Source organism: Amblyomma maculatum, chromosome 10 (assembly GCF_055883805.1).
Source record: "Amblyomma maculatum isolate TAMU_Amacu chromosome 10, ASM5588380v1, whole genome shotgun sequence".
NCBI lineage: Eukaryota > Metazoa > Arthropoda > Arachnida > Ixodida > Ixodidae > Amblyomma > Amblyomma maculatum.
In genome coordinates this window covers 58,826,192-58,852,340 of record NC_139353.1, presented here as the reverse complement: position 1 = coordinate 58,852,340, position 26,149 = coordinate 58,826,192, and the positions used below count along the sequence as shown (strand labels likewise).

At 47.9% G+C, this 26,149-nt stretch overlaps 1 pseudogene; it reads left to right on the top strand.

The window, feature by feature from the left end:
- Positions 1-145: 145 nt before the first annotated feature.
- LOC146176599 (succinate--CoA ligase [ADP-forming] subunit beta, mitochondrial pseudogene) lies at positions 146-21,231 on the top strand (annotated as a pseudogene).
- Positions 21,232-26,149: the final 4,918 nt, after the last annotated feature.

The following is a 26,149-nucleotide window of genomic DNA, read 5'->3' as shown; positions in this document are numbered from 1 at the left end:
GCAGTAATTATTTATACCACCACCACCAAGTGGGTTCCCCCGGCTGTCCACGGGCGCTTCGATCGGCGCCGACTCAAGTTAGCGTGGGCAATTAAAAAGATATATATATATATATATATATATATATATATATATATATAGGGTGGCGTCAAGATGGCTTTTTCACCAAGCGAAGCAAAGAAGCTGGCAGCCCAGATGATTGGTTATACACTGCGCACCAAGCAGACGGGCGAGCGAGGCATACGGGTGGACAAGGTGATGGTCACCGAGCGCCTCTACAACCGCCGCGAGTACTACTTTGCCCTCATGATGGAGCGCGAGTACAATGGCCCCGTGATCGTGGCATCATCCCAAGGTGGGGTCAACATCGAGGAGGTGGCCAAGGAGAACCCCGAGGCTATCCTCAAGCTCCCTATTGACATCACCCAGGGCATCGATAGAGCGCGCACTGCCGAGCTGGTCCAGGGACTCGGCTTCCACCCGGCCGCTGTCGATGGGGCGGTGTCACTGATTGAGAACCTGTACAACGTGTTCCTCAAGTACGATGCCACATTGCTTGAGATCAACCCTCTCATTGAGGACAACAACAACAAAGTGTACTGCCTGGATGCCAAGTGCCGCTTCGACGACAACGCGGCATTCCGGCAGAAAGAGCTGTTCGACCTGCGGGATTGGGCGCAACAGGACCTGCGTGAGAAAGAGGCCCATGAGAGCAACCTGAACTACATCGCCCTGGACGGGGACATTGGCTGCCTCGTGAATGGTGCAGGACTGGCCATGGCGACCATGGATATAATCAAGCTACATGGCGGCAGCCCAGCCAACTTCTCGGATGTGGGCATATATATATATATATATATATATGCAAAGAAAACCTTTTTTTTTTGCCGATATTAGTTTCTATATTAGTTTAACCCGGTTGGGCTGGGCAGCATTATATATATATATATATATATATATATATATATATATATATATATATATATATATATATATATATATATATATATATATATATATATATATATATATAATGCTGCCCAGCCCAACCGGGTTAAACTAATATAGAAACAAATATCGGCAAAAAAAAAAGGTTTTCTTTGCAGAAAACAAAAAATGAATAAAAAGGGAAAAAAAGGGGGCGGATGTACGTCGAAGCGATGGAGGTGTTGGAAGATTACATTTTCCTTGTACATGTCTACCCTCTCTTTTTCATATCTGGGTTGCCTTCCCGCTTGTGTATTTTACTATTGCTGGATAATTAGCCCTTTGGCTCGTTCATTGCTTTTTTTCCTTGAGTATAAATCATTTTACGTTTGTGTTCCCGAATTATCTTCGTCTACCTTGACTAAATATTACTAGGAGCTCGTCGGCACATATTTATTCCCTGATGCACTAAGCCACTCTACCCTTGGTTTCTTAATATCATATATTCAGTTTTCTTATCATGGTTCGCTGCTGTCCTCAAAGTGCATCATCCCGGAAGCCTCAATAACTGTCTCCAGATTGCGCATAAGGGTATATGGTGTAGTTGTTACATACGTTTCTCTTTAGGGATACTTCAAAACTGCAGTTCGTCATCTTAACAAATCACAGCACCTTATCCCTATTATTAAAGCTACTTTCTACTCCCGTTGCCCAGATCTGAACCCACTACCTGCCCTTAGTAAAGGTAGGACCTGCGCGGAGTACACGACATATGGTGGCTCGCAAAAAAGATGAAGCGCCACTCAGCTAAGAACGCCATTCTTGGCACCCGTTACAAGTGATGGTGCTGCGCGTTCGATCCACATACACCGAGCATCTATCTTGGCTCATCATCATAATCATGAGCAGCAGCCTGACCATACCCACTGCAGGGCAAAGGCCTCTCTCATATTCCCCCAATTAACTCAATCCTGTGCTAACTGCGTCTACTTGATCCCCGCGAACTTGATCCTTAACCGCATCCGCGCACCTAACTTCCTGCAGCCCCTTGATACGCTTTCCTTCCCTTGCAATCCAGTTTGTTAAATCTCTTTGCACTACATGTTATGCTCATGCCCATTTCTTCTTGACTTTCCCGAATCTCAGTAACACGAGTTGTATCTCTGACCCACTCTGCACGCTTCCTATCTCTTAACATTACACTTGCAATTTTTCATTCCATAGCCCTCTGCTTTGTCATCAGCTTAAGTAGAAACTTCATCGCTAACCTCCACGTTTCATCCCCTTAGGTGAGTACAGGTAAGATGCAACTGTTGCATACTTTCCTCTTGATACCGTTAAGCTGCTAGTCATATGTGCGAGTGCTTGCCAAATGCGCTCAATCCATATCTTATTCTGCTTATTTCCCTTTCATTGTCAGGATCTGCGGTTACTACCTGTCCTAACTAGACATATTCGCCTACTACTTCCAGTGCTTCGCTACCTAACGTAAACTGCTGTTCCTTCCCGAGGCTTTTGGACATTACCTTAGCCTTCCGCATATTGCTTTCTTATCTTGATTACTTGTGCAATAAATCTCCCTATTCTGTTGCTGTCCCGGCAAAGTACAAGAAACACTATGGTACTAACCTGACATCCCCGTTTTCTGGAGTGTCTCATTGTGGACTGCTGGGCCTTCTCGTGAAGTTGGTTGCAGGGATAATTCCCTGGATTGCCTGACTGCCGGTGGTGAGTCCGGACCACGTACCGCACTTTGACGGCCGCTAGCCTCCGGTTCTGGAGCTGGCGTCCAGGTCTCGTCTGCAGCCAGCTGCCAACGTGGAGCTATAGGTGACTCGTTGGAGTGCTGCGAGGACTGCAGACAGAAAAGGGTTGTCTTCAAACCGAAAGAGGCACTTTTAATCCAGGAGCGCCTTAAATGTTGATTATTTCCGTCTTACACAACTGAAACTACAAAAACTAAAATATAGGTAACAGTATCTTTCCGCACATCAGAGCAAAGGCATATTTTTAGAGAGATTAACTTTTGGAAACTCATTATGCTATGATGGCATAAGGGGGGATGTCTTTAGGAGATGGCACGTTCCGGAAAGTCTACTCGCACCACCCCTAGCCGCCTCTACACTAATCGACTTGCTCAGCATCAAGAATTGGTGTTCTTGGCTACGACATGCCACTAAACGCCCTTTATCACGAAGAATATTCCCATACCTTTTTTCTCCCGGAAGAACTCTTGTCGTTACATTTAATTAAGGCCCATTTCTCATATTAGCTCACAGGTTTGTTAATGTTCAATTATCATATTAGCTCACAGGCACTCAGTAAACGATATCCTATAGAGCAAACGGCGTCGCAAATCAAACGGTCCTTAACTATACGGAGGCGTATTGCTCACTGCATGGCGTCAGGATCACACTGACGAATAGTGATATATCTATATTTGGCCATGGCACCAATGAGAGGCATCGGTCACGTGACTATCTTTAGCTGATATAATTAACCGTTTTAGCAATACAACCTGAATTGTCAACGCCCGTCACATCCGAAAAACTGTCGGATTAATCTCTTCCTTATTCCTATCTCCTTCCCTCATCAGATTGTTAACTCTCGCAATTACGGCTCAGGCTCAACTATTAAGATACCTCCATTGTTTTTGGCATTGTGCGTAGAATGTAAACGAAGAGTAAAACCTGCTCTCCTTTTAAATGCGGCGATTCGTTAAGCCCCGAAATTTCGGAAACCTCACGTCAGATTTTACGTCCCCTGCAAAGCGACGATCACGACACTGGTGGCGGAGTTGAAAGTAAATCCCGGAGCGGTGCCGGCCGCGTCGTCTGCTAGCCGTGTGTTTCTATGCAGTCCTCGCGTCATGGATTAGGTTTCCCGCGGCTTTTGCATCGTTGTATAAACGGCATCCGCTCCCTATTCACGGTGACACAAACAACGGGGAATCTCCAGCAATCATTTTTCCTTGGATCTGCATGGTCGAAAGCTATAAACATTGCGCTCCAGATTGTATTTACTCCTCCCTGCTCGGCAAGCAATGCGACCGAGTGGGCACTGTTCGGGTTCAGGATATTAAGCCACCTGTCATTCCTGTCTTATATTTCGATATGAAATCACTTCAATCAATATCGGCCCATTATCGGGAATTTTCTGACAACTGTTACCATTCGCGGTTAGACACAGGAAAATATATGCTGGTTAGTGCATAAAAGTGTAATAGTTGACTCCCTTAATTCAGTGCTGCGTATTTTTGTGGTGCTTAATTTTTGTAGCGATGTTTGTTAGGAGCCGCGTCTCTATATTTTGTGCTTTTACCTAAGCGCATAAGCTTTGAGAAGCGGAGGTTGTAAACGCTTGCTTTTCTCGGGGTTCCCCCATTTCCGACGGTATACACTGTAAAACATATCATTGCCACGATCCAATCTGTAGTTAAGGCCAACCCTTTTGAGGATGCTTTAAACATCTGGGTCTTATATAAGTATCGCCTGTTAAAATCAGAACACGACTGCTTTGTCGGACCTCGTTCGCATCGCGATTTCAGTAGGCCAACCTTTATTCAGATTGAACCAGAGAGCATTCGCGACCTATGAGCGTGTGTGTGTGTGTCTATCAACCGGAAAGGCTTGGGTTCGACTTCTACCCCCTCAAAGTTGACTCAGTTTTCATTTCTGCCCAATTATATTCCTTAAGTTACAGAGCATCCTTGAGAAATGAAGCGTTAATCTGAACATTTCCAAACTGCTCTTGAATTTTCCAGCGAGCTTTTTCGTTGCCGGCCAACGACAACGACGACGACGCCGAATTTTCTGAGACTAGGGTCTCTTAGCGACACCGCATTAAAGTGTGAATTAGGACGATAAAGTGATATGAATCTAAGGCAGCGGTACTGAAACGATATTGCGGCAGTTGGCGCAAAATGTCTATATATTAGATTGAGGCGCGGCATCATGAGCACGTATCAAAAGAGCTTGCAAAGCAAAGACAGTGCAAATGAAAAAGAAAAATAGCGATTACCCGATAAAGTAATTGGTCAGTCAATGCAGCATACCCACAGTAAAGCAGGGCTCAAAAATGCAGCTGGTGATTTAGCACTTGATGGTAGAAGGCACCCGGCGCATGTACGCACTAGTTTCTTCCATACGGCTGCAGATAATCGTTTTCGCTTCTAACCTTAACTTAATACTTGAGGCCGGTGTGGCGACACTCGGTAAGAGCTGAAAAAAAAAAAAACGCTGCCGCTAACATCGCCATTTCTCGCAGCAACGCATGAGCAAAGGCAACTCGTATCCCGGAAGAACTTTTGAAAACGACCGCTAGGCGGCTTTCAGTGCACATCTCGTTGAATACCTACATTTACCAGGCTAGAGACACTTCTCACACAGGATCATAGCCTTCTTTCAAAGTTGAATATGACACTCGCCTCATGCTAATATTTTAGGCTTTTCAATGCTCACCAGTTGCGCGTGCCGATCGAGCGGCTCTGCGGCGACGCTTGGTTCACTTAGGCCCTTCGTAGTCGATGGAGGTCGTTCTGTTGAGCCACTAGGATTGCTCGTCTCTGGCGCCGACTGCCGCGACGTGTCGCTCGGTCGGGTAGATTGGCTGGAAGACGAGGATGACGGGTGCCGGTGCGGTCGACGCTGCATACGGGATCGCGTCTCAGGTGTGGCAGCCGGAGCATTTTCTGAAGCGGACAGAACTGTCGTTGTTTGTGTCGGTGGAGACCGCCCTTTTGAGCCACCGGGCTGCTCGCCCGAAGAATGGCTCGGCGCTGGCGCCGAATGCCGCGACGACGTGTCACTCGATGGGGCAGATACGTTGGAAGACGCGTGTGACGGGCGTCGGCGCTGTCGACGCCGCATGCGGGATGGCGTCTGAGCTGTGGCAGCCTGGGAGTTTTCTGACCCGGACAGAAATGCCGTGGTTGACATTCCTGGATCTGAGACGAGCGACGGGGCTTCAAGAGGAGGCGCTTCCGCAGCTGGCGCTTCGGACCGGTCCGGAGGCGAACTTGTTCCCGGGGGCGCCATTCGAAAAGGTGTCTGTTCGGAAGTCAGCGGGCAATATTTTTTCGGGGCGGCAAAAATAAAATGGCGGTGCTAGCCAGTACAATGCTTCTTCGTTCTGAAGCACGCGAACTCGAGACAGCGACGAATTGCACGCGCACGCGGTAGCATGTCTTTCTCTTTATCAATGGGAGCTTGACAGAAAATACCTGGATTTCCTACCATCGCTATCGGTAATGTTTATATTCCATCTGGAGTTCTTAACGCGCGTCCTCTAGATTCCCTAATCTCCTTCAGCAGGTCGCAGGTGCTTTTGGTAGGAGACCTCAATTCACACCTTACCACTTTGGGATTCCGAACAGATTAATGTGGCTCTCGTTTATAGGAAAATAAAGTGCCGTGGACGATTATGGTTGGAGGTTACCGAAGCAAGTACTTTCTTTACAAGAAGAAGTACGAGGTTTGCGAGGCCTGCGGTAGACTTGGTCACAGAGCGGGCGTTTGCCCGGATCCGGCCAGGGTCCCATGTAGAGGGTGCGGCATGGAAACCCCACCTGACGGCCACACTTGTACACCGAGATGCCAACTTTGTGAAAAGGAGCATATTCTTGGAGACAAGAAACGCAAGCAAATCCACAGGACTCCCTGCGAGCTCAAGAAGCGGAAATGGGAGAAAAAAACAGAGACAATAGGAAGAGGCTGCAGCGAGAGCAAAAAATCTGCAACAACAAAGGGACCAACACCAGAGTCACTCCAGAGTCAAACTGGGTGGCCCGTCCACGGCCAAGGAGAAGCTGTTTCCGAGACTTGAGGAGGCGCGCAAACAACGGAACCAGTTCAAGGGAAGAAGCGCCTCGAGGGGAGGTGCGCCTGGAGCCAAAGCTGATACGAGAGGACCTGCTGCGTGGAGCGAGGTCGTCACAGGAAACGTCTAGCAGGGTGGGCAATGCAATGGCAAGGCCTCCCAGGCAGGTGTTAAAGATGATAACGACATAAAGATTGAAAAATTAGAGAAAGAGAGTAGGGAACTTCGAGACCAAGTGGCAACGTTAAATAAGAAAATGGATGAAATGATCATGATGGCAAAACAGGGGGGATTGAGCAGGAACAGTAACTTGCCCAAAAGTCTCAATAGCACTGCAAGCCGGATGCCGTTAGTCAAGGATGGGATGGGAGATATTAAGGTGACTACAGGGAATAACCCTCCCCCTCAAAAGAGGAAAATTAGATAGAAGTAAAATGAGGAGTCTCTTGAGGACAAAATAACTAGAATAGTAGGGGCCATGGGGTCTTTGGAAGCAAGGCTGGAAGGAGCCTTCGCTAAGATAGATTATAGACTTAATTTCATAGACGAGAGCAATAGAAGAAGAGATGAAGAGATGGCTGCTATAAAGAGCAGAATAGATGAAATCACTATTCAAATTCAAAATGGACAGAAGGCCCAATAAGAAGTGCGTGGCTGAAATCTGGCAGTGGAACTGTGGCGGTTTCTGGCGCAAGCGGGGGATAATGCAACAGATTTTATTCAGACTAGAGAAGAGACCTCTCGCTATTGCCTTGCAGGAGGCAAGGGGGGGATGAAATTAATAGGGTACAAGGGCTACCATAGTGATAAAAAGAAGAACTCGAGAGTTACTACCTTTGTAATACGTAATGTAGACACAGTAGTGCATGACCTAGGAGATAAAGATGTGGAAAACGTGTTTGCAGAAATTCTTGCAGGCAAGAAGGGCGACTCTAACACTTTCATTCTAAACATATATAACCCGCCTAGGCAACAAGACTAGGATTAGGGCCATTATTGGAAAAGCCTTGAAGGTAACGGGAAAACAGCCCCTGATAGTTATGAGGGACTTTAATGCATGCCACCCTGAGTGGGGCTATGATAGAGAACAAATTAAGTAGAGAATGTTATGGGAGGATTATTACAATTTGGGATTAACCCTCAAGACAAATCCGGACTTCCCAACGAGGGAGGGTAATAGTGTATGCAAAGACCCGTCTCCAGATCTTAAGTTAAGCAAGAATGTAGGTGAATGGGAGTGATCACTGTGTGCTGATAGGGCGGATTTGAAAGGTAATCTTAAGCATAGGAAGAAGGCCCCTTTGTATGTGACAGAGTGGGATAGCTTCGATCAGAGAGATTAGAAGCAACAGAGATGATGAGTCCAAAATTATAGACTATGAGCTGTGGTGTGACAACCTCAAGAAGGATGTCAAGGATGCCACCAAGAATATTGAGAGGAATAGCGCCCCGGATGTTGCAGAAAGTCCGCTGCTGCATATGTGGGAGGCCAAGGAGAGCATGGAATGCCATCTGAAAAGGCAAGGCAGGCGGACTCCCAGCTTGAAAAGGCGCTTGGCCAGATCAGACTCAACAAGGAGATCGAAGCTATGCCTTCAGGCTATGCGAACAGCAATGGTACAAAAAATGTGGAGATACGGAAAGAGGCATGAATCTCCCTAAAACATGGGACTTGTTAAGGCGGTTGCTTGACCCAGAAAAATCCAAAGGGCACACAAGGGTAAACATGGCCAAAGTTAGACATGCGCGTGGGGATCTCAGTTATCAGCCATTCATTGAAAAATTGGTGGATACATATATAAGGGACACCAGCTCGACACAGCTTCAAGACTACGAGGGGGAAGAAAATTTGGAATCAGATTCGGGTTTCGCAGAGGCGGAGGTAAGGGCGAAATAGTTAGACTTAAGATTAGGTCGGTACCAGCCCCGGATGGCATTACTAACAAAATTCTAAGAAATCTAGATTATAGCTCTATTAGAGATATCACTAGATTTATGAACGTATGCTGGATGAAGGGGAAAATTTCTGATTAGTGGAAAATGGTGAAGGTGATACTAATTCATAAGCCAGAAAAGAAACCTGGAATAGGAAATCTTTGTCCAATCTCATTGACCTCGTGCACCGGGAAATTGATGGAACATGTAGTGCAGACTAGGTTATCTAGATTGATGGAGAGGAATCAGCTATGGCCGGATGAAATGTTCGGTTTTAGGCCGCACCTTAGCACGCAGGATGTTATGCTGCTCTTGAAGCTTGACATTGTGGAATCTAAGACGAAGGATGCGAAGGTGATATTAGGGCTGGATCTAAAGAAGGCCTTCAATAATGTAAAGAACTCGGCGGTCCTAGATGGACTGAATGAGGTAGGAGTAGGGCTAAGAACCTATGCCTACATCAAGGATTTCTTGAGAGAAAGGAGAGCCGAGATAGTGTTTCAGGAGAACACTTCGGAAGGGATTCAGCTAGAAAGTAGGGGGACACCACAGTGGGGGGGGGGGGGGGGGGGGGGAGGGGTCCTGTCGCCTCCTGTGGCCACGAGGAAGTTGCCAGGGCAGCTAAAGGCGCTTGGTCACCCGAATCTTAAATTCAGCATGTATGCAGATGCCATTAATTTGTGGATAGATAAGGGATTGAGATTGAGCAAACTCTCCAGGCTGCAGCCGACTGTATTGTAGCATACGCGGCGGAAAGGGGCCTGGAATGCTCTCCGGAAAAGTCGGAATTATTCCTATACAAGGACAGGGCGGTTAGAAATAAACCGGCTTCAAAAAATCAATTTCTAGTAGGTGGGTTGCAGGTTTCGGAGGTGGAGACTATTAGGATCCTGGGCTTACATCTGCAGGCGAATGGCCATAATGCAGTTACCATCACAAAAGCTGAAGGCTATGTCATGCAGGCTTTGGGTCTCTTTAGGAGAATATCAAGTAAGAAAGGGTGTCTTAGATAGAATAATTTTATTAAATTGGTTCAGGCTTTTATTACGAGTAGAGTGAGGTATGCGACACCTTACTTGAACTTAAAGGCTGCAGAAAGGAGCAAAATTGATGCGCTTATGAGAACGTGAATCAAGAGGGCTTTGGGGCTGCCAATGACGGCATCCACAGAGAGATTGTTGACTATGGGAATACATAATACTTTGGCGGAACTGATTGAGGTGGTAAATGTCTCGCAGCTAGACAATGTCAGCACCACAAGGGTGGGGAGGGTAATTTTGGAAAAAGCGGGGCTGAATCCGGTTAGGGGAAGTGGCATGCAGGCCACCATAGGGTGGAAGGCACGAGAGTGTATTCTAGTCCCCCCATTTTCAAGAAACATGCACCTGGAATACAGTAAAGAGAGAAGGCTGAAAAGGGCTGAGGCTCTGGAAGGCATATATTCAAGCAAGCCGAGGGAGCAGGTTGCATTTGCAGATGGGGCGGCCGGAAATAGGGGAAAAGGCATCTTAGCGGTTGTGGTTGACGGGGGAAGGGGCTCGATCTCGGCACTATCGATTAAGAGTGATGATATTGATGTGGCAGAGGAGGTCGCAATAGCTCTTGCTTGCGTCGGCAGGAAGGCCACGTAATGTGTTGGGCGACAGAAAAACTGCAATTCAAAATTTTGGGTAGTCGGAGTATATCTCCCATGCCATGAAACATTCTGAGACAAAAAGGATTGGTTAGGACAATTAATCTGATTTGGACCCCAGCGCACGAATTTGTTAGTAGCAACGAGGCTGCTCACAACCTGACTCGGGATCTCTACTACCGAGCAGGTCGGAATGAGCAACCTGAGGAAGGCTACAACTGAGAAGGGCGTCTGCTGTCGTATTATCATGTGACGCAGTATTACAGAAGGCAGCGTTTGAAACTAAGATGAAGGGCTCCTTTCGGTGGAAATAAAGTTTTCATTCATTCATTTACCCCCTCCAGACAAGACACTAGAGGGGAAACAGATGACGGCATGGAGGCGTCTGCAAACAGCTGTTTATCCAAATCCGGTTCTAAATAAATATATATTCCCAGATTTTGAAGATGAGAGCTGCAGGATTTGCGGGCAGAGGGGCACCCTTAACCATATAATATGGGAGTGTTTGCATTCCCCAGGCAGGGCAAACAAAATTGATCGTAGAGAAGCCTGGGAGGCTTTGCTGGAAAGCCCTATCCCGGAACACCAGCTACTGGCGGTTCGACTGGCTGAAGAGGCCGCCGAGATCCAGGGGATTTTGGCCAGCATCTGAAGCGGATTCTCACCGGCCCCAAGGCGCCTCTCGTCTAGAGGAGAAGACCTAGGGTAGAAAAGAGCCTTTTCTGTCGGACAATAAAGTTGACTCACTCACTCACTCACTCACTCACTCACTCACTCACTCACTCACTCACTCACTCACTCACTCACTCACTCACTCACTCACTCACTCACTCTCGTTTATAGGAGTAGACCTGTGATAATAGCCTGAACTGTGAGAGCTCGGGTTGTTCAACTTTCCGCAGGGGCCAATCGCGATCAGTGTTAGATTTAACTTGCTCCTGCACGGGAGTACCAGTCTCTACCTGGATGCCTATAGATTCTGCAACAAATAGTGATCATGTTCCAGTCAGGTTTGAAATTGTGTGTTTTATAGTTTTCTTTGGTAGACTCAGGTACTCTAATCAATTATCAGAATTTTAAAAGATCACTCCCTATCGAACAAAAAAACAGTCCCAAATTTTTCTACTGACTGTAGGGCGTCAAGCATTTGCTCCGCTATAGATCGAGTGCAAGAGCAACCTGAATTTGTAGTTTGGAGTGATAAAAACATTTTTCCTAGCCCTTGGTGAAACGCAGAATGTACTCGGGATTATAGATGGCAAAAGGTAGCTTGCAAAACACGAATTCAAAATCAATGCCCCCAAAATTGGATAGATTATAAATTTATTGCCGTTTAAGTGAACAGTCTCTCGGGCAAAGGAAGAATATGATGAACCGAATTATGAGTATTTATCTCGATCAGAAAACAGACGAGCCATGTTTCGCTTCCTGAGATGAAGGAATAAGTTGCCAATACCTTGCAATACACCCTCAACTATCTTAACCCCGGCGGAACTAGGAAAGGCATTAAAAGAAATAGGGAGAGGTCTGGAGCGTAACTTTTCTGTGGTTGTTCCCCGATCCCTCAAGGTAGGTAATCATTATGACGACTTTGTTAAAGTCTCTATTTCTGAGCTCTTCTAAAGTTGTGAATAAATTATCTGCTACCGCTCCTGGCCCCGACTGGTTCACCTCTCGTATGATTAAGCTAATATTTTACGAATCACCCAACGATTTACTAGAGTTTGTAAATTACTTTATTAGGACCCCATGAATTCCGGATGTCTGGCGTCTATCAAAAGTTGTCCCTGTTCTTAAAAAAGCAAAGTCAAGGGTTAGTCTAAGATAATATTAGATTATATTTCTTTATTATCGAATATAGTGAAATTGGTGGAACGTGTGCGGTATGGCCGAGTCATGCCCCTCATCACCGAAAAGGCAGTGCTGAGTTTCTGTGAAATTGGTTTTAGGCCAGGCTGCTCAATATGGTGTGCGCATACTGATCAAGAAATCCGCGTCCGATTAGCTCGCCTTCGTCACCAATATGCCGCACTCGTTACTCTGGACATCAATAACGTGTATGACAGTGTTGAACATAGGCCCCAAATGAGCAGACTGGAAGTTCTAGGCTTGCCAAATTACTTTGTTGGATAGGTATCAGCATTCCTGACTGACAGGATATTTTACAGCTGTCAACGTGGTACCCTCACCAAATTTCAAAAACCCGTGGGGGGAATTAAGGTGCGGTTTTCTCTCCCGTGCTTTTCAATCTTTCTTTTACTCAGTTATATTCCGACCACTCCTGATGTGTCTACATATGTGTATGCTGATGACAGAGCTTTTTTGCAGAAGCGGGCGACTTACATTTCCTTTACAGGGTGTAGCACACATACTTAGATGACCTTGACCAACGATTACCGGATATCCACCTAAGCCTTAATGTGCATAAGTGTGCATTATTAGTTTTTCCCATTACTAATCAGGCTCAGCAAGTTAACATCTCACTAACGTACCGGTACAATGTAATACCACGATGTGCTCTATAAAGTATACCTTAGTGTTACATATGACGCCTATATTACTTGGCAGACTCATACAGAGCAAGTTACAGCGAAAGGAGTCAGGGCGCTTGGAATGCTTTATAGGCTGAGTAGCCCCCGCTGTGGTATGCGTAGGCACGCTCTGTTGATGATGTATAAAATGTATATTCGCTCAATTTTAGGATTTGGCTGTGTCCTGTTTTCTGCAGCGGTTGCATATAAACTCCGCCTTCTTTACTGCTACAATCAAAATCTCTCTCTCTCTTACTTTTCATATCTGTTTGGAACTCCCTGCGTTTTTGTCCAACAATGTTTTATATCTTGAAGCACGGGTACCATCTCTCACCTCAAGGTTTCGGCTTGTGACGGTCCAAGCATTCTTGAAAATATGTGATTCGGAGCGGCATGTGACCAGGTTGATTCTCACTCATTCAGGGGAATAATTTCGTGTAAGGTGATCTCACTTTCGGTGTCCTCAAATTTGTTTCGTTGAATCCTTGCTGGGACCATTAAATGTGATACTGCCTGAAATTATTCCGGTGGGATCAATCACATCATTTGTGAACATAATCTCCAATTACATTTAACCACATAATGCCAAATCACTACTTTTCCACTTGATAAACGACATACTATAGGTCTACTTGAGGACCTTTCTCTCACATGTTATATTTGCGACCGATGCCACAACGTGTGAAGAAAAAGCAGGTGGGGGCATTTTCTCTCAGTCCCTTGAGTGCTCTTTTTCCCTCCATCTTCCAGATTTCACCTCTGTTCATTTTTGAGATGAGAATTCCAAGCCAATTTTGTTCGTCTCTTCCACCACCATTCGGCCCTGGCGTTTCATCTCGAACGCCGCCGCGACCAGTGCACAGGTCAGCTGTCACGTGATCCTCTCCGAGGCGATCTACTCAGCCTGACACGAAGCGTCACACAGCGGCGTGGTCACTGGCGGCGGTGACACGCTGTCGGCACTCGTCCAACTTACTTCTAACACCGTGGTCCAACTGTTCATTCGGGGCAGGCAATTCGTGGCGCTGGCCTGCGTAACGTCTGTCTTCAGTGCGTGGCAGCGGGACCTGACGAAAAACTCACCGTGCTGCACGTATTCACGCTGGGGAGCTGTGAGAACGTTCTCACGAGACCGGTGCACGTCAACGGGACGGAGAAGCTGGTGTTGGAGCGCTGACGGCCTGACTTCCGCGTGAAGATGGCGAAGCAGCTGGAACCGCAGAGTGTCCAATACTTCGTCCCGGAATGCGGTGAGTGCTGTTTCTTTGCGATCACTCTACTCCGTGTAACTCTCGTGGTTGAACACCAACTTGTGCTTTGTAGTCTTTATCTTTGGCATTTTCCTATCCAGCAGGAAGCGCAGCGTTCTGTAAATGAACTGCAGAATAGCCCCCACTGCGCTTATTCTGATACAAAAACAAATGTTTTCAAGCTGAAAGCTGAGCGAACTAGAGCGAAATGTTTCGAAAAATTACAATGAAAATTGGTTTAGTAAGGGAAAGAAAGGCGCTATACCTGTCTTAATTATTGGTGGACGAGCCAGCCGCAAAGTGAGGAAGGGAACAAACTGGTTTAGTTTGTAGGGTTTAGCGTCCCAAATCCACTGAGGCTATGAGAGACGCCATAGTGGAGGACTCGGGAAATTTCGGCCATCTATCGTTTTTTAACACCCACTGATATCGCGCAGAACGCTGATGCCACTCCTTTTCGCTTCCACCGAAACGCAGCCGGCGACGGTCGGGTTTGAACCCAGGTACATCGCACAGTATTCGGGCGTTTAAACCACAGTCAAAGCGGCAGCATAATTAAGAACCTGCCGAACTTATTTGAAGCGAAAAGCTTCACTACGAGGGTCAGAGCCGAGCTTCGCGTGTGCCATATGCCGTGTGCCGTGACGTCACAGCCAAGGCCAAATGGGCAGCCCCCTCACCAAGCTCAGCCGGCGTTGCCTAGCAACGCTTAAGAGGTGTCTGACTCCTCCTCAATAAAAAAAAAGTTAGTATCCATCCGGGAATCGAGCCTCCTGCCCTTGGATCCCCAGCCAAGCGCTTCACCGCTGTGCCACGCCGCGTGTCATGAAGCGCTGCTCATAATTCCGCTTGGGTACCGTGATCCATTGTTAATTTAAACAGCGCGAGCAGGAAGACACAGGACCAGATACAAGGAAGCCACAGTACAAGCGCTGATACACAACTCATCCTAAGCCTTTACTCCGAGGCCCAGATAAAAACAAACATGAAGGAAACGAAGCAATCACGTGAAACAACCCCTGGGTTCACCTGCTAGACAAAAAGTCAATCAAAGAAGAAATCTCTTTGCTTGAAAGAGCAAGAGAAGTCTTTTTGACGCAGTTATTGCTCCTTGACATAGTTTAAAATAACAATGGATGTTTACCAACTCGCCCAACAAAGTATCTTGGGAAGTGTATACCGTGAAGATGATAGCGAGATCCCGCGCGTGACAGATACTGCAATTGGCGCGCAATTTGAAAGTACCAAAGACTAAAATAGTTACGTCACTCAATTAGGGTGACGTCAAGGATGTGATGTCACTCATCTGTCGTCAGCTATGAGGACCAAGCGGGAATGAGTGCACTCCAACGCCACCGGGCGGCGCTTCTTGCCTTCCACGAGTGACATATGCTGCGCCTTTCCTTTCCTGTAAACGAATTATAGAACGCCGGTGAACTTAGACGCGCTCGACACGGAAGCCAAGGAGAGTTTAGTTGCTGACGAACGGCGAACTGCAAAGGAAGGGATGACGCTTTGGGTGAAAGCAGAAAGAGGAGACGTGGTGGAGGGCTTTGGAGCGATGACGACCACCTGGGAATCTTTAAAGGTGCACTGACATCGCACAGCACGCTGACGCCTCTCCCTTTCGCCTCCATCGAAGCGCAGGCGCCGGGGGTCGGGCTCGAACACGGGTGCTCCGACACATTAGTCGGGCATTTTAACCTCCACAGCAACAAAGCACGACGCAAACTGGGGGGTCATATTCTCATGTGGTAGTTACAAGACCATCGGCAACATTCTAAGAGGCCGGTACTTTACTGAAAAAAAAAAAAAAAAACTCTTCAATGGGCTGACTTACACCCGCAAAAGAACTAAGCGGTTAGGCGTCGACGATAGCAGAAAGTTTGCTTATTGGTCGGCAAAGTACGCCTGTCAGAGCTCAGGTTAGTCTGCGAAGAAGCATATAGGTCATATTTTATCCAGTTTCCTCTGGTCATATTAAATTAAGACCAGAGGAAACTGCAACACTATGGAAACGGGCGCGAGTGTCTGGGACCATTTGAGATACACATCGGCGCATATTGCGCGACAAAGGAAAGGGCAACGAGCATGAACAAAGGGTACAAGATTGGTCCGTGCGCTGTCCACATTGATAAGGCTGCATGCCGGCGGCTGTTAAAAAACAGCAAAGGTTTATTGGTTTGTGGGGTTTAACGTCCCAAAGCAACTCAGGCTATGAGAGACGCCGTAGTGGAGGGCTACGGAGTAATTTCGACCAGCTGCGGTTCTTTAACGTGCACTGACATCGCACAGCACACGGGCGCCTTGCTTTTCGCCTCCAAAGGTTTATATGGTTCGCGGCATAGCACTCCTGCCTTAAGAAAGAACCTCCTCGATGCTTCCAAAATAAGAAGAGAAAGATAAACAATAACATCAGCCATTTAAACATCTAGGGCCTTCCTTAGGGCGCCTAATAGTGCCATAGAGAAATCCTTTCTCTGTGATAGTGCTCGAGACGCACATGTACGATTCCTGAGCGCTCACTGCTTCACTGGGATGTCGTCAAACCGTCGGGATGACTTCGTATTCAAGTTGCCCGATGCGCGGAAGAACGTTGTATGGGCCGAAGTACCGCCTCAAGAGCTTTCCGCGTACCACCGTATTTTTTTTTTTTTTTTTTTTGTTTTTTAGCGTATCGGCCTCCAAACCCACTCTTGGTCTCCTGGCGTTTGCACTGCTTTGTGCTGACGCAAGTTTTGTCGTCACGTGTTGCTGGTCTTTAATATGCAGCCGGGTGATTCGTCGGGGTTCCTCTGCGCGCTCAAGATATGCCTCGAAGGCGACATTTACCTCCTCTGTCGCATGCGACAGCATCACGTTGAACATAATCGTGGGCTCCCTGCCGGACTAACATTCCAAGAGCTCTGTAGAACCAACACTTCAGAAATCAGAAAGCCTAAGCGATGTTGATGCACACTGTGCATCATGTTTGCTCAGCTAAATGCACTGTCATTATCACTGTTAATCTCATCATTGTCGTTTATAACTGATTGCTGAGTCATTGTCATCACTACTATCATCTTCACGGTAGACAAGGATAATTATGATGAGCTTTGCGCGATCCCGGGTGGGCCGCACTTAGTTAAAGCGCTCGGCTTGAGATCCATGTGGTAGATGTTGGATTCCCGCTGGAGACAGGATTTATTGATTTCTTGATTTTAACTATATTGCTCATGGTAGACAAGGAGAATTGTGATGTGCGTTTCACAATCCAAGGCGTGAAACAGTTGTTTCCAAGGGATGGAGATTCAATTCCCGGTGTAGACAGGATTTTTATTTTTCTGATGACGTCATTTGAATGACAGCTATAGTGTGGCCGAACGAACGCCGACAGTATGAGCCCCTTTAAAAGATGGAATGGAGTCGACCTGGTGCATTCCTGCGGTGGGGGGAACGCCTTTATATACACATTGTGTGCGTCAGCAGAAAGTGTAGCACACAACCTGCACTCAAAGGATGACGATGTTCTGTTCAACTTTTCAAGAAAAAAGCATCCTCGACAGGGGACATCCGAGCGTGTTAACCAACTAAGGCACTCCGGGCACGTCAGAAAAATGTATCTTTTTCTAGCCTTCCTGCCGTCACCGTGGCAACATGGCAAGGCAAAAGGTGCGTGCTCATGGCGACGTCATACCAGCGCGGTTGTCATGAAGACCGCCGCTGCTGACGTCGTAGTGCATCCTTACAACGACGTAATGTCACGGGAGAGGGCGGCGGATCAATAGAGACTTTTCGTTTCGCGCTACCGCTACCGCGCGAGCGTCAGTACGCATGCGCAGATCACCCCGATGGCGACAGATGGCGCCACGTTCCTGTAAAATGTATAGAGCCTGGTCAAATTTCGGCGGACGCAGCACGGGGGTACCCATCAGCGCGTGCTGTGTTCACGGTACACTGTAGCGGTAGACGGCGGCGATAAGCGGCAGCGCTAAACTAAAAGTCTCTATTTACATGTAGAAGAAAACCTAGGCATCGAAAGGGCGTTGAAATTGTGGTCGGTCTACACAACCGGAGTGCCGATCGTTAACAACACGTTTCTCAGCCGGTTGCGCTCTCGGCTAAGAACGCCGTTCTTAGCACCCGTTAAATGTGGTGGTGCTTCGCTTTCGACGCAGATACGCCGAGCATCTACCTTGGCTCATCGTCATAATCATCAGCAGCAGCCTGACCATACCCACTGCAGGGCAAAGGCCTCTCCCATATTACCCCGCCGGGGTAGCGCAGTGGTTACGGCGCTCGACTACTGTTCCCAAGGACGCGGGATCGAATCCCGGCCTCGGCGGCCGCTTTTCGATGCAGGCGAAAAGCAAGGCGCCCGTGTGCTGTACGATGTCAGTGCACGTTAAAGAACCCCAGGTGGTCGAAATAGTCCTCCACTACGGCGTCTTTCATAGCCTGAGTCGCTTTGGGACGTTAAACCCCACAAAACCAAACCAAGCCTCTCCCATATTCCTCCAATTAACCCGGTCCTGTGCTAGCTGCGTCTCTCCGCAGTGCATGACAAGGGCCGACGTGAACGCGGAGCAGAAGGCCATCTACAAGCACTATGACGAAAATTTTAGATCAATGTGACATTGAGATTGAACGCTCTTGTACAACGAACAAGTGAAGATCAAAATTAATAACACTATTTTTTGCTTTTATCAGCACAGGTACTCGCGAAACAGCAGCGATTTTCAATTATTTGCTTAGCGCTTGTGCAGAAAACTCCTTTGAAAAGTCAGTTACTGTCGCTTGAATTTTATTGGGCACCATTTTGCGCTTCTCGAAACTCATATAACGTGCTACTTTATTTTACATATTGGTTTCTATGGAAAGCGAAAACAGTCTTCTGGTGGGCGCTAGAAACGATACGATTTTTTCTAGCTCTCTAAGGAGCAAATATGCATCTAAGAGGGTTCCAGATATGTTTTTTTGTTTTAAGGCATCTTCATTTGCACGAATTCTTGATTTTCCGGAGGTGCTGTCGCAATGAAGCTAGCAATGCTGTTTCGATCGCATTAGTCAATTAAGATTGCAGTTGCCGGTGGTTTTGCAGTGTGAAATCATTTTGGTTGGTTGGTTGGGTTGGGTTGGGTTGGGTTGGGTTGGTTGATTGGTTGGTTGGTTCTCAGGAAGGGAAAGACGCAGTATCTGCCACACTTGCTCTGTGGACATCTGAACCGCGCCGTAAAGGAAGGGAGGAAGGTGAGAGTGAAAGTGAAAAGAGAGAAAGGGGAGCCGTAGTGGAGGGCTACGGAGTAATTTCGACCACCTGGGGATCTTTAACGTGCGCTGACATCGCACAGCACACGAACGCCACTTCGTTTCGCCTCCATCGAAACGCAGCCGCCGAGGTCGGGTTCGAACCCGGGAACTCCGGCACAGTAGTCGGGCGTCTTACCACTGCGCCACCCCGGCGGGGCTTGTAAAAATGACCATAATCAAGTTTTTTAGAGACCATCAGAGATTGCATTACGGTTTGAACAGCGCTTTATTTCCTACCTGAAGAGATCACTGTTGTGAAATTGTATTTTTCCCGGTGCTCTCTCCAGCGGTCCGGCATACTCATCGGCGGTTAGCTCCAGGCCTTCAGCGCCGACCCGATACGCAACCACGGCGCGGTCCACGTGGCGCTCGTGTCGATCCTGCTGCTGGTCGTTCACGTTGTCGCAGGAGTCTTCCCCAGGGCCTATCGCCACCTGTGCGTCAATACCGCTCGAGTGGCGGTAGACGCCTGTGTTCAGTACTTGGACGTCCCTTGGTGATGTGCCAGATGTCGGCAACGATCTTCTACCTTTGGTTGGTGGACTTCAGCGCTGACCCGATGCGCAACTACAGAGTGCCCCACCTGGTACTCATGCTCATCATTATGCTGGTCCTTCAAGTCGGCATAGGAGACTTCCACAGCGTCTATCGCCACCTGTGTGTCAACACCGCTCGAGTGGAGGTAGACGTCTGTGGATGTCAGTACGTGGATGTCACCTGGTGGCTGTGCCAGATGTCGGCAACATTCATCGACCGTTGGTTCGTCGAGTTCAGCGCCCACCCGATAAGCAACGACAGCGTGGCCCACGTGGCACTCGTGCTGATCATACTGCTGGTTGTTCACGTTGTCATAGGAGTCTTCCACTGCGCCGATCGCCACCTGTGCATCACCACCGCTAAGATGGCGGCAGACCTCTGTGTTCAATACGTAGATGTCACCTGGTGGCTGTTCAAGTGGTCGGCAACATCGTTGACTATTAGCACCTTGCTTTCAGCCTCGACCTGGCAGACAGTAAGCAGTGGCAGGCCTGACGTGGCGCTCGTGGCGATCCTGCTGTTGGCAGGGTATGCTGGCGTAAGAGTATTCAACATCATCTATCGGCAGTTATTCCACGCCGCTCCTCTCGTGCCCCTGGATGTGTGTCCAAGAAATGAATGTCATCCCGTACCTGTGGGACGAAACAAACGCTAAATGCTTATGCTTGGCCTTCACCACCGATGTGTATGTCCTCGATGGCAGGGCGCCCGTACTGCGTTATGTGGCGCTGCCGACGGTGCCGCAAACACGAATTATTTTATTTGGGGACTAATTATTTCTTTAATTCCTTCTTCTTAGCCGATTCTCCATATTTTTGTTTAATGCATCATTCACCACCTTGCCTAGTATATTACTTTTATCATTGGATTTGTTGTGAGATTTATTTTCTATTTTATTGTAGAATTATTCTTTATTTGACGTAATAATTATTTAATCATTGCGAATAAAGTGCATTGATATATGTTAGTTGAATATTCCTACTTTCTTCTAAATTGTGTTCTTATCTATAATTTGAGAATACTTTATTCTCGTGCACCGAAAACCTTCCGTAATATGATTTTTTTTATATTGCACGAATTTGTCTTGAAATATAAAGTCGAGCCAGGATATAACGAATTATTCCTTATATCGAACTCTCAGTATATGCTCTTGATACCCCCATGCAAAAGTATGTGTTGTCCGCAGTTATCGCACTCCTGTTTGAAATGCACGCCATGCACCTGCAAGGATTGCACCTCCTAATGGCACTCCCAGGCCACCTTCCGCGCGCACAGCTGGGACGGCAATGAAGCCCTGGACATCTGCTGGTAGTACTCAACGAGGCAAAAACCGATCAACGAGGCGAACGTCGAATGCTATTGAAAGAGGCCTATGTTCTGGCTAGCTTGTTTTCGGCGCGACATCGCGTTAAGGCTTAAAGCGAGGTTTGATGGACTATTTCTAGTCCACTGAAATCAGCCTTGCTGACCCAATGCTTGCAGAGGTTTTCGCATGACTTACCTGGCTGATGAAGGCGATAAAGATATAAACTGTACTTTTTTTTATATAAGTTGCTATTGCATTTACTGTGCACAAGCAACAAAATTACGCCGCTTATTATTACTGATGGCTTTTAGCATGGAACTTTCGACGCCAGCTTTGATGTAAACCCCAAGCTTAACGGCAAAGCGGTAGTGGTGGTGAACCAACGGATACAGAGGAGTGACCTGAATGTCCTCTTCCAGCCCCCGCTTAAACAATGGCCGCTGTCCCTTAGACAGCGGCGATGTTTTCAGCCAGCGGGAGGAGCTTGATCTGTGTCGCGTATGAAATTACTCGCGGTAAGGAGTGTGGTAGGAAGGAAGGAGGGAAAGACTTTATTCTGCCCTCTATTATTTTGGCGGTTTTGGGGCGTCTTCAGAGGTGTCTCCTTGTATCCCTAGGAGTCTTCGTCGACCTCGTCCACTCATACCCAGTGGTCGATTGCCCTAAGTCCAGGGCTACGCTGGACACTGCCGCCCGTTAAGCTCGCTGTACCAGACCTTGCTGGTCTCCGCAGCGGTCGCTGGACAGCAGTCTCCCATTGCTCCGCACTTCGGTTTCTAACTGTGGGGACCAGGTCAATGTTTTGACAGGTCCATGTGATGTGGCATAGTGTGGGTGTTTCGTCGCACCACGGACATCTGTCTGCGTATATAGTAGGGTGCATTTTGTTTAGTAATTGTCTCCAAATGACAGCTTCCTTCCTGTTGAGAGAACTGTGCGGTGAAGGATATCGCATTATTCTGCGTCTATAGCTATCTAGTATGGCTGAATATATCTTGGGCGCTGGCAAAAGTTCCGTGGACTCGTCGGATGCTCGGAAAGTAGTGTATGCTCGAGCAATCCTGTCGGCCTCTTAGTTCCCTGCCACCCCCATGTGCCCCGGTACCCACATAATTTTGTGTGTGGCCTTGTTTTCTTCGTGGTTTTTAATTTTATGGCTTGTTTCGAGGAGTATACGAAGCGCGTGACGGCCTATCCTACCGTTCATGTAATTTCGACAGGCTGTTTGGGAGTCCGTGAGTATCGTTAGCCACCGCCCGGTTCTATAGCCCTCCGCCACCGCTAGAGCAACGGCTACTTCCTCGGCCTCTGCTACCGTGCAGTGTCGCATAGAGGCGCTGGTCACTTCGCGTAGAGACGAATCGTCCAGCGTGGCCACTGCAATTTTCTTGTGTCCTCCTCTTGAGGACGCGTCTGCATACACGGTCGTGTCTTGAGGAGCGTATGTTTTTTGAATAAAATCAGCCCTTGCTTCCCTTCTGCCTCGGTGGAGGTTGGGGTCCATGTTTCTCGGGATTGGAGCTACCTTGAGGGACTTGCGAAGTTCGTCGGGGACCGTTTCCGTCCTCGCTATTTCTCGCATCTGCTCGCGGTATCCGAGTTTCTGTAGGAGCGCTGTTCCAGCTCTTCGGTGTTTTGCAATCCAAGATTCATGAGTTTTTCTGTCAACGTGTTGCGCGGTAGTCGGAGTGCTGTCTTATACGCTTTACTCGAGCTCAGAATTTGTGTCTCTAGAGAACTCATCCATGTGGCTTACAATGACGACCTGTATTTAAAAAAGTATGGGAGTCATGTTACGCTATAGTCTCATCGATACACCTATGTGCATCATGTCTAAATGAAAACAGCATACACAGGATAGCTCTATTCCATGTCAGTTTACCAAGCTTAAGAACAAAGCCACTGCCACTTCTCGAGTGAGGCAAACAATATTTAAAGGGCTGCTAAGAGGTTACTTCCCTTCAGAGATCACTACCTACTGAGACGCTGTAGATGAAGTTGTGTAATGTTAGGAAGATAGTGAGAGACCGGAAGTCGGAGTGCTGTCTTATACGCTTTGCGTACCAGGGCATCCGCTTGCTGTATTTCGCTCTTGTTGAGGCACTGGTAGGGTAGGCTGTACATAATTCGGCTCACTACCAGGTTTCTAACTAGTTTTAGTGTGTCCTCTTCGCGCATGCCACGCCGCCTGTTGGTGATACGGGAGATCATGCGTGTCAGCTGTAGCGTTGTTGCTTTGAGCATGGTAAACGTGTGACTACTGCGTTGGTTGGATTGAACCCACATGCCCAATATTCTTATTGTTGTCCTTTCCGGGATGGGCATTCCTTCCAGGTAGGTGAGTTTCAGGTCCTCACTGGTTGGGACGGTCAGCTTTTGTTTGCCTCTCCACACTCGAAGCAGCTCCGATTTATCGGCCGAGCATGCCAGTCCTCTTTCTCCGAGATATTTTTGTACACAGGAGGTCGCTTCTTGTAGTTTTTCTTCCTTCTCCCTAGGGAACCGATGTTCGTCCAGACTGTTGTGTCGTCTGCACACATGGCGCGTCGATGCCTTCGATCTTCTTTAGTTTTTATGCTAGACCTATCATAGCTATATTGAGGAGGATATGTGAGATTGACCCTTGGGGTATTCCTTTGTTTGGCGCGTGAATTTTGTTCGATCGAAGGTCTCCCATGCCGATGGCGGCAGTTCTGACAGGAAGGCTTTGACGTACCCGTGGATTCTGCGTCTGCAGTCCAGGGCGTTTAGGCCTGTAAGAATCGCTTCGTGACTGACGTTATCGAATGGCCCCTTGATGTCGAGGACCATTATGACACTTTCACCCGTTCGGGGTACGTTGCGGAGCACATCTTGTATTTAGAGGAGCACGTCCTGTGTTGAGAGTTTTGCTCCGAAGCCGAGCATGATATGGGGTATACGGTCATTATCTTCCATGTAATTTTGCAGTCTGAGCATCACCACCCGCTCGTAAAGCTTGCCAAGACACGACGTGAGCAAGATGGGTTTTAGATTTTCAATTTGGAGCTTTTTGCCATGTTTAGGCATCGTAATTACTTCGGTGTGTTTCCAGTCTTCGGGAACCGTCTCCGCCTCCCGGTGTGTTTAGAAAGCTTACTAGCTTTTATGAGGTCGTCACTCAGGTTGCAGACCAGGGCGTTGTCGATTCTGTCCGCTCCTGCTGCCGTGTTTCTGGTCGTATTCCTTATGGCCGCGTAAACTTCTTCCACAGTTTTTGTGCGGTCGAGTCTCTTGTTTTCGGCTCCGCGATAGGTTGCTTGGTATCGTGAGGGGTGGTGATCACCAAAACATTTTTTTCGTGCCTTCTCTAAAACGTCGGTGTCCGAACCCTCGAAGGAGTGGATGAATCTGTGAGTGCTTTTATTGTTTTCTGATTTGATTTTGGTCGGATCGATTAGTGCTCTTAGGAGATTCCAGGTTGGGGCCGTGCCCAAGTTCCTTTAAGTGAGTCGCTGAATTGTTCCCAATTTTGTCTCGTAAGTTTCGCTGCGTATTCTTCAGAGTTTGCCGTAACTTCTGCTATATTTAGGTTTAGTTTCCTGTTGTGTTTTTGCTTCCGCCATCTTTTGGTCAGACTGCGTCTGGCTTCCCATAGTCGCAGAAGATGCCCGTCTGCTTCGGGCGTTGTTAATTGCCTTACCCTTTTGTGCATTTGTCTCGCGTTTCTCTCAACATGCCGCTCCATTCTTCCAGTGATTGGATGCCGCCTTCAGATTTTTCGCAAGCCCCGCGAAACGCGTTCCAGTCTGTGAGTTTTGCTTGTCCGATCCGGCGTCTTACTCTGTCCGATGCTATTCGCGTCCGCAGGATAAAGTGATCGCTGCCTAGATTTTCTATCATGTTTTCCCACTGTGACTTTCTGCTCTTCTTTGATATCTTGTTTCCGGTATCCCCAACTCGTGTCCATGGCGTTGAAACCTCCTGCGATAATGAGTGCATTTTCTTTGGCCAGCTTGTGCGCTGCGTGGAAGAGTTCGAAGAATTTGGCTTTTCTTTGTCTTGGCGGGCTGTACACGTTCAGTACGAATGTGCTCCCTCCCTTTAGTTTTCCGGAACGATTTCCACAAGCGCGTGCTCGATTCGATGTCTGCGTCGGCGATGGTATCATGCCTGATGGCAGTGTTGGCTTTGCTGACTAGAACGGCTGCTTTACCTCCGTTTCGGCTCTCGTAAACATCGTATCCCTGTAAAGTGGGCTTGGTTCCAATCTCATGGAGCGCAATCACATCGGTGGGTGTAAGCTGCGTGTTTTTAAATTGTTTTATGAAGCCCTGTTTTTTGCGATAGTCTCTGCAGTTCCATTGCCAAATTTCTAAGTATTCTTGTTCTTAATTGCTGACGATTCTTGGTCATGTTTACGTGTTACTGCTGTTGCCTTGTTCGACAGTGAACACTGTTAACGCTGGACGGTTGTACGCCGTTTCCCTAATGTTATATTTCGAAAGCAATACTATGTTTCGAGCCTTCAGCGTAGCGCGGCGGTAGCCACGTCTTACCCACGGGACGCTGTGACGTCACATCCCACGTGACACTAGAGTGAGAGCTGGGCTACCAACTCAAGCGGTCGGCGTAGCGCGGCGGTAGCCACGTCTTACCCACGTGACGCTGTGACGTCACACCCCACGGGACACGAGTGAGAGCTGGGCTACCAACTCAAGCGGTCGGCGTAGCGCGGCGGTAGCCACGTCGTAACCACGGGACGCTGTGACGTCACACCCCACGTGACACTAGAGTGAGAGCCGGGCTACCAACTCAAGCGTTCGGCGTAGCGCGGCGGTAGCCACGTCTTAACCCCGTGACGCTGTGACGTCACACCCCACGTGACACAAAAGCGAGAGTGGGTTCCCAACTCAAGCAGGTCGGCGTGGCGCACTCGGAGCCGCGGCTCAGTTGGCAGGAGCTG